The sequence below is a fragment of the Rhinolophus sinicus genome, chromosome 3 (genome assembly GCF_057876585.1).
Source record: "Rhinolophus sinicus isolate RSI-liver-muscle chromosome 3, RSI-T2T, whole genome shotgun sequence".
In the NCBI taxonomy this organism is placed as follows: Eukaryota; Metazoa; Chordata; class Mammalia; order Chiroptera; family Rhinolophidae; genus Rhinolophus; species Rhinolophus sinicus.
In genome coordinates, this window is record NC_142503.1 from 56,906,396 (window position 1) to 56,919,848 (window position 13,453).

Sequence of the window (13,453 nt, forward strand, 5' to 3'; positions counted from 1 at the left end):
CACGCAAGGCAGTTCCTTGGAGTGGCTACACTAGCTCTATTTTAAAATGGCTTCACTTACATCAACTTAATGTTAAGGAGGGACATGGCAAGTTATGAGTCCAATGGATTGTGAGCACCCTAAATGATTGTATAACGAAGAATAATTTAAAAGGAGAAAATGAAAGGTAGGCAGGAAAGGAGGTGATTTAGACAAATGAATAAAGTCTTAGACCCCTGTCAATTCTATATACCATGTCAATTCTTTTTATTTTGTTTTTCTGAGAGGCATTTGACAACTACTTTAGTTTCATGTAAAGGGAAATAAAAATGGGCATTTGGGAGAGGTGGCAGAAAATGATTACCACAGGGATAAGAGTCTAACTGCTGAATGTCATAATTCATTTAGGAAGACAAATATGAAAAACCTGGTGTTTCTGGTGTAACTGTTTTTTTTAAATCTTTAAAAAATTTTAGTCTATGAAAATTAACCTTGACCATGCTTTTGGAATGTAGAAGAAATTGTACCTCAATTAACCATGGACAAAATAAAGTTGTTGCTGATGCCCTAATATTAGGACTCATATATGATTTCTTCTTATTAAGGTGAGCCCGGCTGGATGTTGCACTAGTCAGTCTGCCTGAATGACATTCCCCTGTTCAGCTTGTTGAGGATGTTTATTTCTTGTACTATTTCTACCGGAAGGCAGACTTAGAACTTGGACTTAGAACATGGTGCCTTTACCTATTTCCATTTCTAGTTCCAACTAAAAAGCAGCAAGTGTTTCTCTCCACTCTTATTTGTTTATAAAAAAATTCAAACATAGAGAATAGAGAAAAATGTATTTCAATAATTATCAATGCATGGCCAGTTCTCCTCCACTCCCCGTCCGACCCCCGCCCCATGACTTTTAAATCACAATTTCTGCTGCTAGATGGAGATGTTTCAAACAACAAAAAACAAAACAGACAGAATTTATACTTCCTAGAAGAGCGGTAGAAACATTCAAAATTTGAAAACAAAGATAGTACTAATTCATTGGGCACTACCCAGAAGTGAATGTTAACTAACAGGCATGATTACAGTGCCTTCTTTTAAATAAACACAATCTTTTATTGTACCGCAGTTGTTAAATTGTGTTGCAGTATGTATTTTTATAACAAACTAAGTATTTTTAATTGCAGACATTACGTCAAAACCAGAGGTTGCCAATCAGATCAAGCGATGCAAAGCAGGGGTCATCTGCTGATCACCCCAGAAAGGCACTATCCTTATCCATATACCGTGCCAAAGCTTCCCGTGAGAGAATTAAGAATTCCTCTCTCTTGAATTTATCATGCTAAGTGAAATAATTCAGACAGAAAAAGTCAAGAACTATATGACTTCACTCATATGTGGTATATAAAACTGAAAGCAAAAAACTAACAAGACAAACAAACAAAGAAACAAAAACTCATGGACACTGACAACAGTTTAGTGGTTACCAGAGGATAAAGGGGGAGAGGGGTGGTAGAAGAGGTAAAGAGGGTCAAATATAAGGAGAACTGATTCTGGGTGGTGACCACACAATGCAATATATGGATGATGTAGTATAGAAATGTACACTTGAAACCTATAAAATTTTACTAATCAATGTCGCTCTAATAAATTTAATTTTAAAAATGAAAGTTTACTCCAGTGTAGAAAATGTAAATTTCTCTCTTCCTTTAGGACAATATTCCTTCTTCAGGCTCTGCCCTAGTGATCTTAATGTTTTAGAAAAATAAAGATAAGACTGCCTGATTTTAGGAGTAAAGGTAGAAAGGGAATAAGAAGAGTGAGGGAGTAACCAATAAATATATGTGCAACTTGAAATAGTTTTGCAGTCTAATAAAATATTTTAAGTGGCCTGATTAATTTATAGTCTTTATTTTCCAAACACATCAGTATACTCATATCCACATAGTTTTTGATTTCATGGCTACAAGGAAAATAGAATGGTGTGTTGGAGGGGAATAAAGCCACATCCATGCTCACAAAAACATAATGTCTTTCTTACTTTAAAATCTGACATGAAACTGTACCCCTTCAGCTACTGACATGGGTTTCTGACATTCTAAATATAGCTTTGCAATGATATGTAAAAACAAGACCTTTGCAGTTCTATTTGATATATACACTTGCCTCTAAAATCCTTTTCTAGTTTGTTTGCTTTATCCCAGTGGCCAAGTTAGGACTAAGAGGAGAAAATATCTAGTTTCTCCAAAACAGAGTACTACTAAAGGAAAAGAAAAGAAAAAAAGATACAGCATTTAAAAAATATCCTTGATCTAAATGTAACCTCCCAAAACTGAAACACTTTTTCTTTTGTTTTAGGACTGTTTAAAATTAAGGTGAAAATAGACTTGACAACATAGTGAGGAGTGAATTCTATAAATCCATGTCCATTTCAGCAGATCTTACTAAATCACCACTATACTCAAGGCTTAGTACTAATTGTTAGATGGTGGTGGTGATGGGGATGGGAACATAAAAATGGCTATTTTATAGATCCTACCTCAGGGTCCTTTGAGTATAGTAGAATAATTATGACATGCACAAATACAGTTTTCTCTCAATGACAGTAACCTTAGGGCTGAATAGGGAGCCGGGTAATAAGATTTCATATCCCTGAATACTGATACCGGTACTAATGTAGATAAGAGCCCTATGTGGTTTGACTCCATGGAAGACCGAGAGCCTAGTTCATTCAGCCCCAAGCAGCCATGGTTCAGTCAAAAGGCTTAGTGTCTCTTTCTGCTAGACAGGGGTAGGTAATCAACATGAAAGTAATTCCTGTTTGTTTTGTTTTGTTTTGTTTTGTTTTGTTTTGTTTTTTTAAATCACAGGTAATCCAAAAAACAATTAACCTGGACCTTGGTTCTGTTACAACCATGATTGGGAGTGATCTGTTCACCTTATTCCTTTTTTATACCAATTAATTAAGAGTGAATACATCTATTATATAATATACCACATCTTTCCAACACAGTCTTATAGCAGTTTAACAGGCTGGAAAGATATCATTTATGACTCAGTAGATCTAGTGTTTCAGAGCTCAGAATCTGAAATCAGAATCCCAGCTTGACTACTGGCTACTGAGAATTCTTGGGAAAGTTACTTCAATCTATTTTACTCTGAGTTTTATCCTTTGAACAGAGAAGGAGATAATTGTTATCTCATAAGGTGGTTGAGAGGATTAAATTAATTAATACGTGTGAAGGTATAGCAGAGTGACTGTCTTCTACAAATTGTTCAATAAATATTAGTTATTACTTCATGGACACAGGATGGGCTAATTGGAGGATATAACATTTATGTGAATTTGAATTTGTATTGAGGTTGAGAGAAGGGGCACTTTAGGTGAATGGGAACTTCTTGGGCAAAACAGAGGGGCAGAGAGTACAAGGTACAAATCTAGAGACCAGAAAAGGGCATAGCTTGGTTGGTTGGAGAATAAGGTGAATTGATTGAGATAGGAGCTAGTAAGAAGATTAGCACAAGGTCTTAAGTAACAAACTGAGTAATTTGTATGGAACACAGTAAAAATTTCTGAGTGGGAGAATAAAATTATCAGAGTTGCATTACTTTAATTTGGAAATTATTTGTGATTGTTTTGATAATGAGGCCTTTATAAAGTCCACATTAAAATAATTAAAATAGAACAAGGGGTCAGTTCTCATGGTGAGGCCTGAATGTCTTCTTTTCGGAGTAACTACATCAAATTCAGGATTATAAAGGTGAATTCCCCACCATTCTCCCAAATAGAGAGAGACAGTATGTCCTGTAACATATAAGATGTCATACAATTATATGTTTTTTACGTGTAATTCTGGAGCTGGGACTGGGAACCTGTTTATAAAAATCTTAGGTTTTACTGCTGATTAGCATTAGGTTTGAAAGTTTTTTCAAATGTAAAATTTATAGGACTTGGCAAAGTCCTATAGGTTGGATGGGGTAATGGGATGAAAGAGAAGCAGCAACTCTAAAGTAGTGACTTTCACATATGAATTAGCACAAAAGTCATCTGTGAGCTTGTTAAAGCTCAAACCAGAGATTTGCATTGAATAGGCCTGGAGTGGAGCCCCAGGAATCTGGATTCTTAACAAGAGTTCTCTTGACTTCTGTGGTTTTCCACTGAAGTATCACTTGGAGAGCTTTTTAAAATGAAGATTGCCGAGCCCCAGGCCCCAAGAAAATGCATTTATAACTAGTTTCCAGGTGATGGTGGGAACTTGGACCGTATTTTGAGAACTATTATTTCAGTCGTGTCAATGCAGTTGATGTTTAAAGCCCAGGTAACAGGGAGGATGACAGGGCCCTTATCATGGACAATCTTCACGTTTTATGTTAGGTTGATTGAAGGAAACCACACTTTTCTTTCAGGTTACCTTTGTGGGAGAAAGTAATGGAAAATGCTTAATCATTTGTTGGCCTTATGTTTATACACATATAAATGATCATGGTGAAGTTTAATATCCACTTGAAAACAATTATTAATAACCACATTTCCACTGGCTGAAAAAGGTGAAGAAAAAATTCATCCTCCCACAATTGGATTAAAATATCCTTTGGTTATAGAGTAATAAAAATTACCAACCTCTTTTATTATTATTCCTATGCTGCTGTAGAACCTAAAATTTAGATGATAAGAATAATTGAAGACCTAACTTATTTTCAGGGTCTCTATTCACTGCTCAGTGTCCTAAGACAGGAGTCAACAAACTGTGGCTCACAGACCAAATCTAGTCCATATTTGTTTTTGTATGGCCTGCAAGCTAAGAATGGTTTTTAAATTTTTAAGTGGTTGAACAAAGAAGAATAGTATTTCAAGACACATGAAAATTATATGAAATTTAAATTTTGGCATACAAAACTGTATTAGTGTTCTTCAGAGAAACAGAACCAATAGGAGATTATATATATTAGGAGCATATATGAGTATATATTAAGAGTTTATATATATTAAGAGTATATATATATTAAGAGTATATATATATATATAAAGAGCATATATATATTCAGAGTATATATATATATATATATATATATTATATATATATATATGTATATACATACACACACACACACACACACACACACATATATGTACATACATACAGGTACCCCTCCGTATAACACGGCACTTCTATAACACGGTTTTGCTCTAACATGGTTTGAGAATTGGGGAAAACCCTCGTACAACATGGCATCCTAGAACACAGTTTTACCCGAACATGGTTTGAGAATTAGAGAAATCCCCAAACAACATGGAACGTAATAAAAGCTTAGTAGTGATGACAAAGAAAACATTATTTAATACATATTAATATGTTATGCTTTTAGTGAAAATTGCTCTAATAAAGATATTTCTCTTAATTATAAAAATATACTATTTTTAAAAAATTTTTGGAACCCAACGCCCATTTTTGTACTAGTTCTTTTTTTCGTATAACACGGCATTTTTTAGGAACCTAACAACCATGTTATACAGGGGTTACCTTTATATAGAGAGAGAGAAAAAGAAAGAGAGAGAGAGAGATTATATATATATAGAATTGGCTCATGCAGATATGGAGGCTGAGAAGTTCCAAGACTAGCTGTCTGCAAACTGAAGACTCAGGAGAACTGATGGTGTAAATTCTAATCCGAGTGCAGAAAGACCATGTCCTATCTAGAAAACAGGCAGAGTGTGTGAATTCACCTTTACTCTCTCCTTTGGTTCCATTCAGGTCTCCAATAGACTGGATAAAGCTCACCCACTTGGGGAGGGCAATCTTTTTCACTTAGTCTACCAATTCAAATGTTATCTAATCCAGAAACATTTGGGCACACCGAGGACCATGTTCAACCAAATGCCTAGGCACCCCGTTTTAGTCAAGTCGACACCATAATAAAGTTTTATTGGAACCTGGCCATGCTTGTTTATTTACATATTGTCATTTATGGCTGCTTTTATGCTGAGCAGCAGGGTTAAATAGTAGAGACAGAGACCATATGGCCTGCAAAGGCAAGAATATTTTAATCTGACGCTTTAAGAAAAAAAGGTTGCTGACTGATGTTCTAAGAGAGTGTGTTTAAAATTGTAATATAAGTACACATCACCTAGCATCCTTGTTAAAATGCAGAGTTTGATTTAGTAGGCTAACCTAAAATTCTCCTTTTCTGACATGCTCCCCAGTGAGGCCAATGCTGCTCGTCTGCAAACTGCATTCTAGTCTCAGTTTGTGTGCTTGTCACCGTCCCTGATTGCAGTACCCCAAACGCCGGTCTATACCAATTTTCTTTAGGTCCATCTAGCTTAAATCCTCTTACTTCTGTTACTTCTCACTGTTGCAGCTTACTGTGATCTCTTCTTCCTCATTGCACTTTGCTTGAGGAAGGAATCTTTTGGCCTTCAAATGTAACTTGTGTAGCCTTGTTTGATTTTTAATGTGTGACTATCTTAACTTTCCCCCCAAAGGTTTAAACTCCCTCAAAATAGGGATCTCGTTTTTAGTCATCTATCACTTATGATGCTCACATAATACCTTATATCTATCAAGTATTCTAAAAATATTTGTTAAGTTAATTACTATTCCACATCTAGAAAAGAATTTTTGTCAACAATGTCATTACAGTGAGTAAGGCAATATTCTTATCCAGTCACATATTTAGAACTAATTTACAGTTTATGCTTTAATTGATTTTGGTATGTTTCACTGGTGAGGATTATGTTTCTCCCAGAACAAAAACAGTTTTGAAGTAAAATATAAATCTTTGGATTGATAAATTATATTATACAATTGAAATGTAAACTTGGTTCAAACCTTGAGATGAAAAGCACAACTTTTCAATTTTGAACTGAAAAAGTGCTTATTGAGCAAGTTTTCTAGAGGCTGGAGAATTAAAAACTCAATGTTAATTTCACTAGTTTAATAATCTCATTTTCAGAATTTGCTTTTAGAGATATTGATAAATTACAATAGCCAATTATGTATGAAAGTTTACAGACTCTGAAGATGTTTTATTTTGCCATTAAGATAGGGCAAAATAAGAGACGGTTTGATTATACTTACTGTTTTGATATAATTCATGATAAATGCAACAAACCAAATTTCCAAGCTTTTAAAGAGAATTATGCGAGTAGTTAAATAAGATGAGAAACTTCTGCAGTCATAAGAAATAATCAGTTTATTTTTATCTTCCTTTAATTTAAAGTTTCTATCTGAATTATTTAAGTATATCCCAATAATAAGAATGGTATGATTATGAAGTGACTTTCAGGGAATCCTATTGAGATAAAAAGTAATTGTAAATGTTTGGCATTTCAAGTCCTCAAAGCAAAACTGTTTGTATATTTTACCCAAAAACAACTGTGATAATTTCACTAGTTAATAGATTTCAGGCTTAATAAATGCAAATAAGTACCTTTTTAATAAATGCTGTACCCAAGGAAAATTATAAAGGAATTTTATTTGTAAAGCATCATATCAGGTTTAAATAAAGTAGTTCAGTTCTAAAACTTTTCAGGCATCAATGCATATTTTTCTTCTAATCAACACATTATTTTTTGCTTTTAAAATTATTTCTACTAATATTCTCATGTTAACAGCAAACAGGATCAGAAGGAAAAAAGCAGTCAGCTGACTTGATACATCACAGTTTATCCACATGGTGGAGCCATGTGGCTAGATCCTGGAGATGGTTTTATTATACTCACCGTTTTGATATAATTCATGATAAATGCAACCAACCAAATTTCCTGTGCCTGCATGCAGTTTTCTCTGGTACTATTAGTTTAGTTCCTTATTGTCTCTCACTTAGCATAGTGCGGTCTCGTTCTATCTCAATATTTCACAGCATTGGTTCTCCAACTGCGGTTGAACTTTAGAATCGCCTGAGCAGTTTTTAAAAACCCCTACACTTGGGGCCCTATCTGAGGATAATTGAACAGGAATCTTTGCAGGGTGGGCTGTGAGAATTGGTTGGCAAGCTTCAAGGCTCCACAGGTGATTCTACCCAGAAACAGGGTTACTTCTTACTCCACTATAGACATATTGCTAAGTTATAAATGTAATCATGTCATCCCTCAGTTAAAATCATTCATTGGGTCCTCCTCAACTTTAGAATAAAATCAACTTCATTAACAAGACAAACAATGCCCTTTAAAATCTGACCATCACCTTTCTAGCAACATCACCACCATCTCCCACCCCGAACACACACACAGACTGGCCTACACAATTACTGGCAGGCTTCTAAACCCACCAGGTTTTTTCACACCTCCAGGCTTGGGTTCATATCCTTAGCAACGATATAGTAGGCACTAATTAATATTTATTGAATGACTAAATGAATAATGTAAAATGGTTTCATCTTATTTAGGACAAGTATGTTAATTTCTGTTAAACAACTCCCAGCCTTTGCTTACCTTTCAGTGGCTCGGAGTGTGGAATGTGGGACTGGATTAACCAACAAATGTTAAATATATTCTAAAGCAGTCACGGTGCTCTGCCAACGTATTCCATTCAAAGGGAGCGTTTGAAAGCTTCCGTGGGAACGGCTGCTTCTATATTGTACTTCTTTTCGATCTAAAATTTCAACTCTAACATTTGTTTTTAAGTCAACAGACTCCCTGTGGGTGACGATGTTCTGCAGTTATTTTTTTTAAATTAGTGCCTCCTTGGACTCACTGGCTAGTCGTTTAGCATCCTTGGTTGCACAAAAACCTAACTGAAATAGATTTTCAAGGCTGGATATTCTTGAAGAGTAAGAGGTGTGATTTTAGTCAGGGCCACCTCAGCTATTGGGCACAGTAGGCTCAGTGTCTGGTGACTCCGATGCTTTTAGGTGGTCCATGAACATATTTTGATGTCTTTTAAATCAGAAGTAAAAATAGACTATTAAGTAAAAGAAAATGTTTTAATATAAAATCATAATATATTCATCTTTATACCAACATAGCAGTGCAGTACAATTCATATATATTTTTGTTTTATGGTGGAAGGGGTCTATGAATGCAAAAGTGCCTAGGGAGGACCCAAGAATGTCACATGGGCCTGACTTCAGGGAAACTAGAAAAGGGGCCTCCAGCCCTAAACTATCTCCCCATTAAAGCCTCCCAGGTGACATAAATGCTGATAGTGGCTATTAGGGTATTTTGGTCTTTATTTTCGGGCCATGAATATTTATCCCAAACAATTATTCTTTTGTTCCGGAGAAGTGGAGGTAGTTGCTGGTACTCACATGTCAAACATCTGTAAAATGCCCTTCTAATCATCCCCACAACCTGCTTTTTCACTGTAGCGTCTACCGTTCTTATATCCAAGTGAGTTACCTGGCATGCAAGAGCCGCTTTTGAAAAAATAACAACATATTTTCATGTTGCTTGAATAAAAAGTTCCCAATACCAAAAATGAATGTGAACAGTCATAAATATAATAGTCCTATCATGTATACTCAGTTTTCATAAGCAGTCTTCTAAAATGTCCTGTAGTGAAAGAGGTTGCCAAAGTTTTCAAATTTATGAAAATAAATCTTTTCAAAAAGCGTTAATCATTGCAAAGATCTCACATTTACCTGAGGAGCACTTTTAATGTCAAAATCTATGATTAGAATGTGGATGGCATTTATGAGGTCAGACAATTAAGTTCACAAACTCATCCTAGAAAAAGTGCTACATACCCCGTTGCTGGATAGCATTATGGTCACCTTCGAAGTACTCCCCTTGGGAAGCTGTGCACTGATGCCAGCAACTAGTCCATCCTTCAATGCAATTTTTGGAACTCTTTTTCTGGAATGGCCATCAGAGCTGTCATCGTATTACCCTTGATGTCTTGAATGTCATCAAAATGTCTTCCTTTATCAATATTTCCTTTACCTTTGGGTAAAGAAAGAAGTCATTGGGGGCCAGATCAGGTGAGTAGGGAGGGTGTTCCAATACAGTTATTTGTTTACTGGTTAAAAACTCCCTCACAGGCAGTGCCATGTGAGCTGGTGCATTGTCATGATGCAAGAACCATGAATTGTTGGCGAAAAGTTCATGTCGTCTAACTTTTTCATGCATCCTTTTCAGTACTTCCGAATAGTAAACTTGGTTAACTGTCCAGTTGGTACAAATTCATAATGAATAATCTCTCTGATACAAAAAGAAAGGTTAGCAACATTGGTGCAACAAGTTTGCGAACTTAATTGTCAGACCTTGTATGTGCAATACTAAACAAGTGGTTTTCCTTTTGTAATGTAAATTTAAACATACTGCTGAATCAATTAACCAGTACTTCTGTGATATTGGATAGGCTTGATATAGTTCTTTATTAAAGATAAATAATAAACTCTACTCCCTATTTTGGCCTTACCAGGCAATCCCTTTTTGGTGAGAGGAATATTTTAGAGTTATGATCCTTGATAATGACAAAATGCTTGGAATATACTTCTTGGCTATATAGAACGTCATTTTGTTTGTTTTTAACGTCAGTCCCACTCTCATAAACAGTAAGAGGCTCTTAACTAGGTGGGTTCTGGCTCCCTAGATGGCATTCAAGTTGCATACTTAAATAACAATTGATCTTTGCAAAAAACAAACCAATGATATTGATAAGATTAGTTCATAATTTTAGTGTAAAGATGGACCCATAATTGTCTAATCTATTGTTGTGGCTATTTCTTTGCTTGATTCGCACAGCATCTTTTCTTTCTTCAGGGAGGTAAGGTCAACATTCAGGAAAGTTTTATAGTCATAATATACCATGCGCACAGTGATTAATCCAAGGAGTGAGAATGTGATACATGTTGCGCCAATAAGAGTCCTTCCTAGGAATTTAAACTTAAGTTAGAGGGATGAACCTTTTATCTCAAGTGGTGAAGATGTGAGGATATGAATCCAAGAGTTGCCGATGCTGTCAGCCTTGGACTTCAAGTACTAAGCAGACAGACAGAAGGAATAAAAGAACAAGAGGGAACCAAAGACAAGAAGGCAAGAAACAGAGTCCTGAGAGGGGCATTCATGCCTCTAGTTTCAATTCCTGAAGTCTTTGAAAGGACTTGACTATTGCAGCTCCTGCTGTCTGTTGTTCTCATCCAATCTATGAGCTAATCCAGGTCGAATATACCTGCAAACACACACATTCTCTAACACTCTTCTTATCCTAAGCTAGCCATGCCTTTAAGTAAAATATTTAAAAATATTAACTAAGGATGAAACTTCAGACAGGTTAACTGGTTGGAAAAACATTGAGCATAATAGGTTTTAGGATTAAATGAGATAATACATGTCAAATATTTGATCAGTGTCTGGCATGTGATAACTCAATATAAGTATTAGTTATTATATTTATTATTTTCTTGATTACTTATATAACACATGCTTTGAGAATTGTAATAATTAACACATTTAATGATATATTTTAGAACGCTTAGTTTCACAAGACAAAAAGCCAACTTGGAATCATTTTCTACTTAACAGCATAGGTGGCTGTTCCAAACAATGGAAACCATCCCTGGAGTGTACAGAGTCCAGAACAAGTATTTTTTATTGGGGCCCTCCCTGTCTATGTGACTAATTTGATTTTAAAATGCATCACAAAATCACAGGCCCATGTGAGTTATAGTGACATATTGATGAAAATTTAGAATAATGAGTAGAAAAGAGATGTTTATGTATTTGTTTATTGTCTAATCAATGCACCTGAGAATTCTTTGTAGTGTCTGCCAAGAAACATGAGGCTGTGAGAATTTACCCTACTTACCATGTAAGAAGTTAGTTTTTTGTGTGTTTTAAGGGTGCTAGCAAAAGACAGGAGGCTCTTGAGTCAGAGACAAAGGACTTAATTGTTCACAGCCCAGAAAACAGCATAATCATCAGAGTATTTGCATTAGTTCTCTTTGCCAAGTCCCACAGGATGGTACAATGCACCTAGATGACACCTGAGCATGCAATGGGTTGCATTACAGGAGAAACCCAGGGGTGAGAGTGCAGAATGTGTGAACAAGTTGCAAAACATTATAGCAAGCAGCAAACCACTCAACCCTACTTCCGCCCACCCCCAATCTTGCTGCAATCACTTTGACCTGCTTAGTGTTGATGTGACTAGTTACAGAAACTGCTTAGTATCAGGATAAACATTGTAATCTGGTACACAGGGCAACAATAGGACTGCTCGGGGCCCTTGGCAGATGGCTCTTCCCAATAGTATCCAGGCATTACCTCTTCCTGTTCAGGTTCAAGAGCCATCTCTTCATGTCCTGTATTGTCAATGCATCATTCCTGGCTGATTTCATATTTCTCATTGAGAAAAAAGCCATGAACACTGTTGTTACTCACAAGATCATAGCTCTTTGGAATCTGCTTATATTGAAGAATACCGGGGGTGCTAAAAATATGTATACACATTTTAAGAGACGTTATCTAGGCATTACTTTTCGAAGGTGAATTGAATTACGGTAGCAATGTGTAACTGCAGAAGTCAAACATGACTTGTATTCATCTTTTGTTATCAGATATATTGAGTATTACAATTTTAATACAGTTTTTTCATTTCTTAAAATGTGTATAGTTTTTTTGGCCCCCTCTGTATAGATCTTGCAGTTCCCTAATACTATTTGTTTAATTCTGGTTACATGATGCCACATGACTGTACCACCCATAGTGCCTCCCGATTGCTGACGTCCAAAGACTCTCCCAAATGTTGTCACTGTGCTTCCTTGATGATGAACACAAATGTAAGCCTTACTCAAACTATGCCGGAAAATGTGAACAACAATTCATTTTCCACTCATGCTAAGTTTACCATTTAGAATTTTATAACATAAACATAGAAGGACATGTCTTTTAACCATGTCTTTTCTTGGATGCTTTATGCTGCAATCATTGCATTCCTAGAATGTGATCTCACTCAGTGTTGACTGTCTGCCTTCCCTCTACACACTGCCATCCGCAGAGAGAATAGGTGAGGGGCTTGGTAGGGAGGGGAGAGCAAAAGAACAGTCCAATTTGTGAAAGGAAATCATCTCAGTAGAGCATGGCATTACCACTGATCAAAGGCAAGAACAGATCTCAATCCAAAGCCCTTGGATAAAAAAGTTCAGCCACATCAGAGGGCTGCCAGATGTGGCATGAAGCCTGTTGAGGGAATGGGTGACTGCATTAGGTACCAGTAGCCAGAGCTACATAGGGTTAAGCACTGTGGTCCGAACAGAGTGGAAAGCTCACTCACAAGCCTACACACATAGCTCAAGCCCAAGGTTCAGCAATGGATCCCTGGCAGCCCAGTCCTGAACTTGTCTTATATCTGATGATAGAGGCACTAACATCTGCTGCTTGTAAGTGCCATTATGGCAATCCAATCTCACGTGATTCTGCTAAAAGAAATGCTGTGCTGGCCATCGGGAGTTACCCACTCATCGGGCTGCCCTCCTGGAATAGGGACCAACTCTGGGTGTAGGACAACTCCATCAGCGTGCGTCCCAGAGCTCC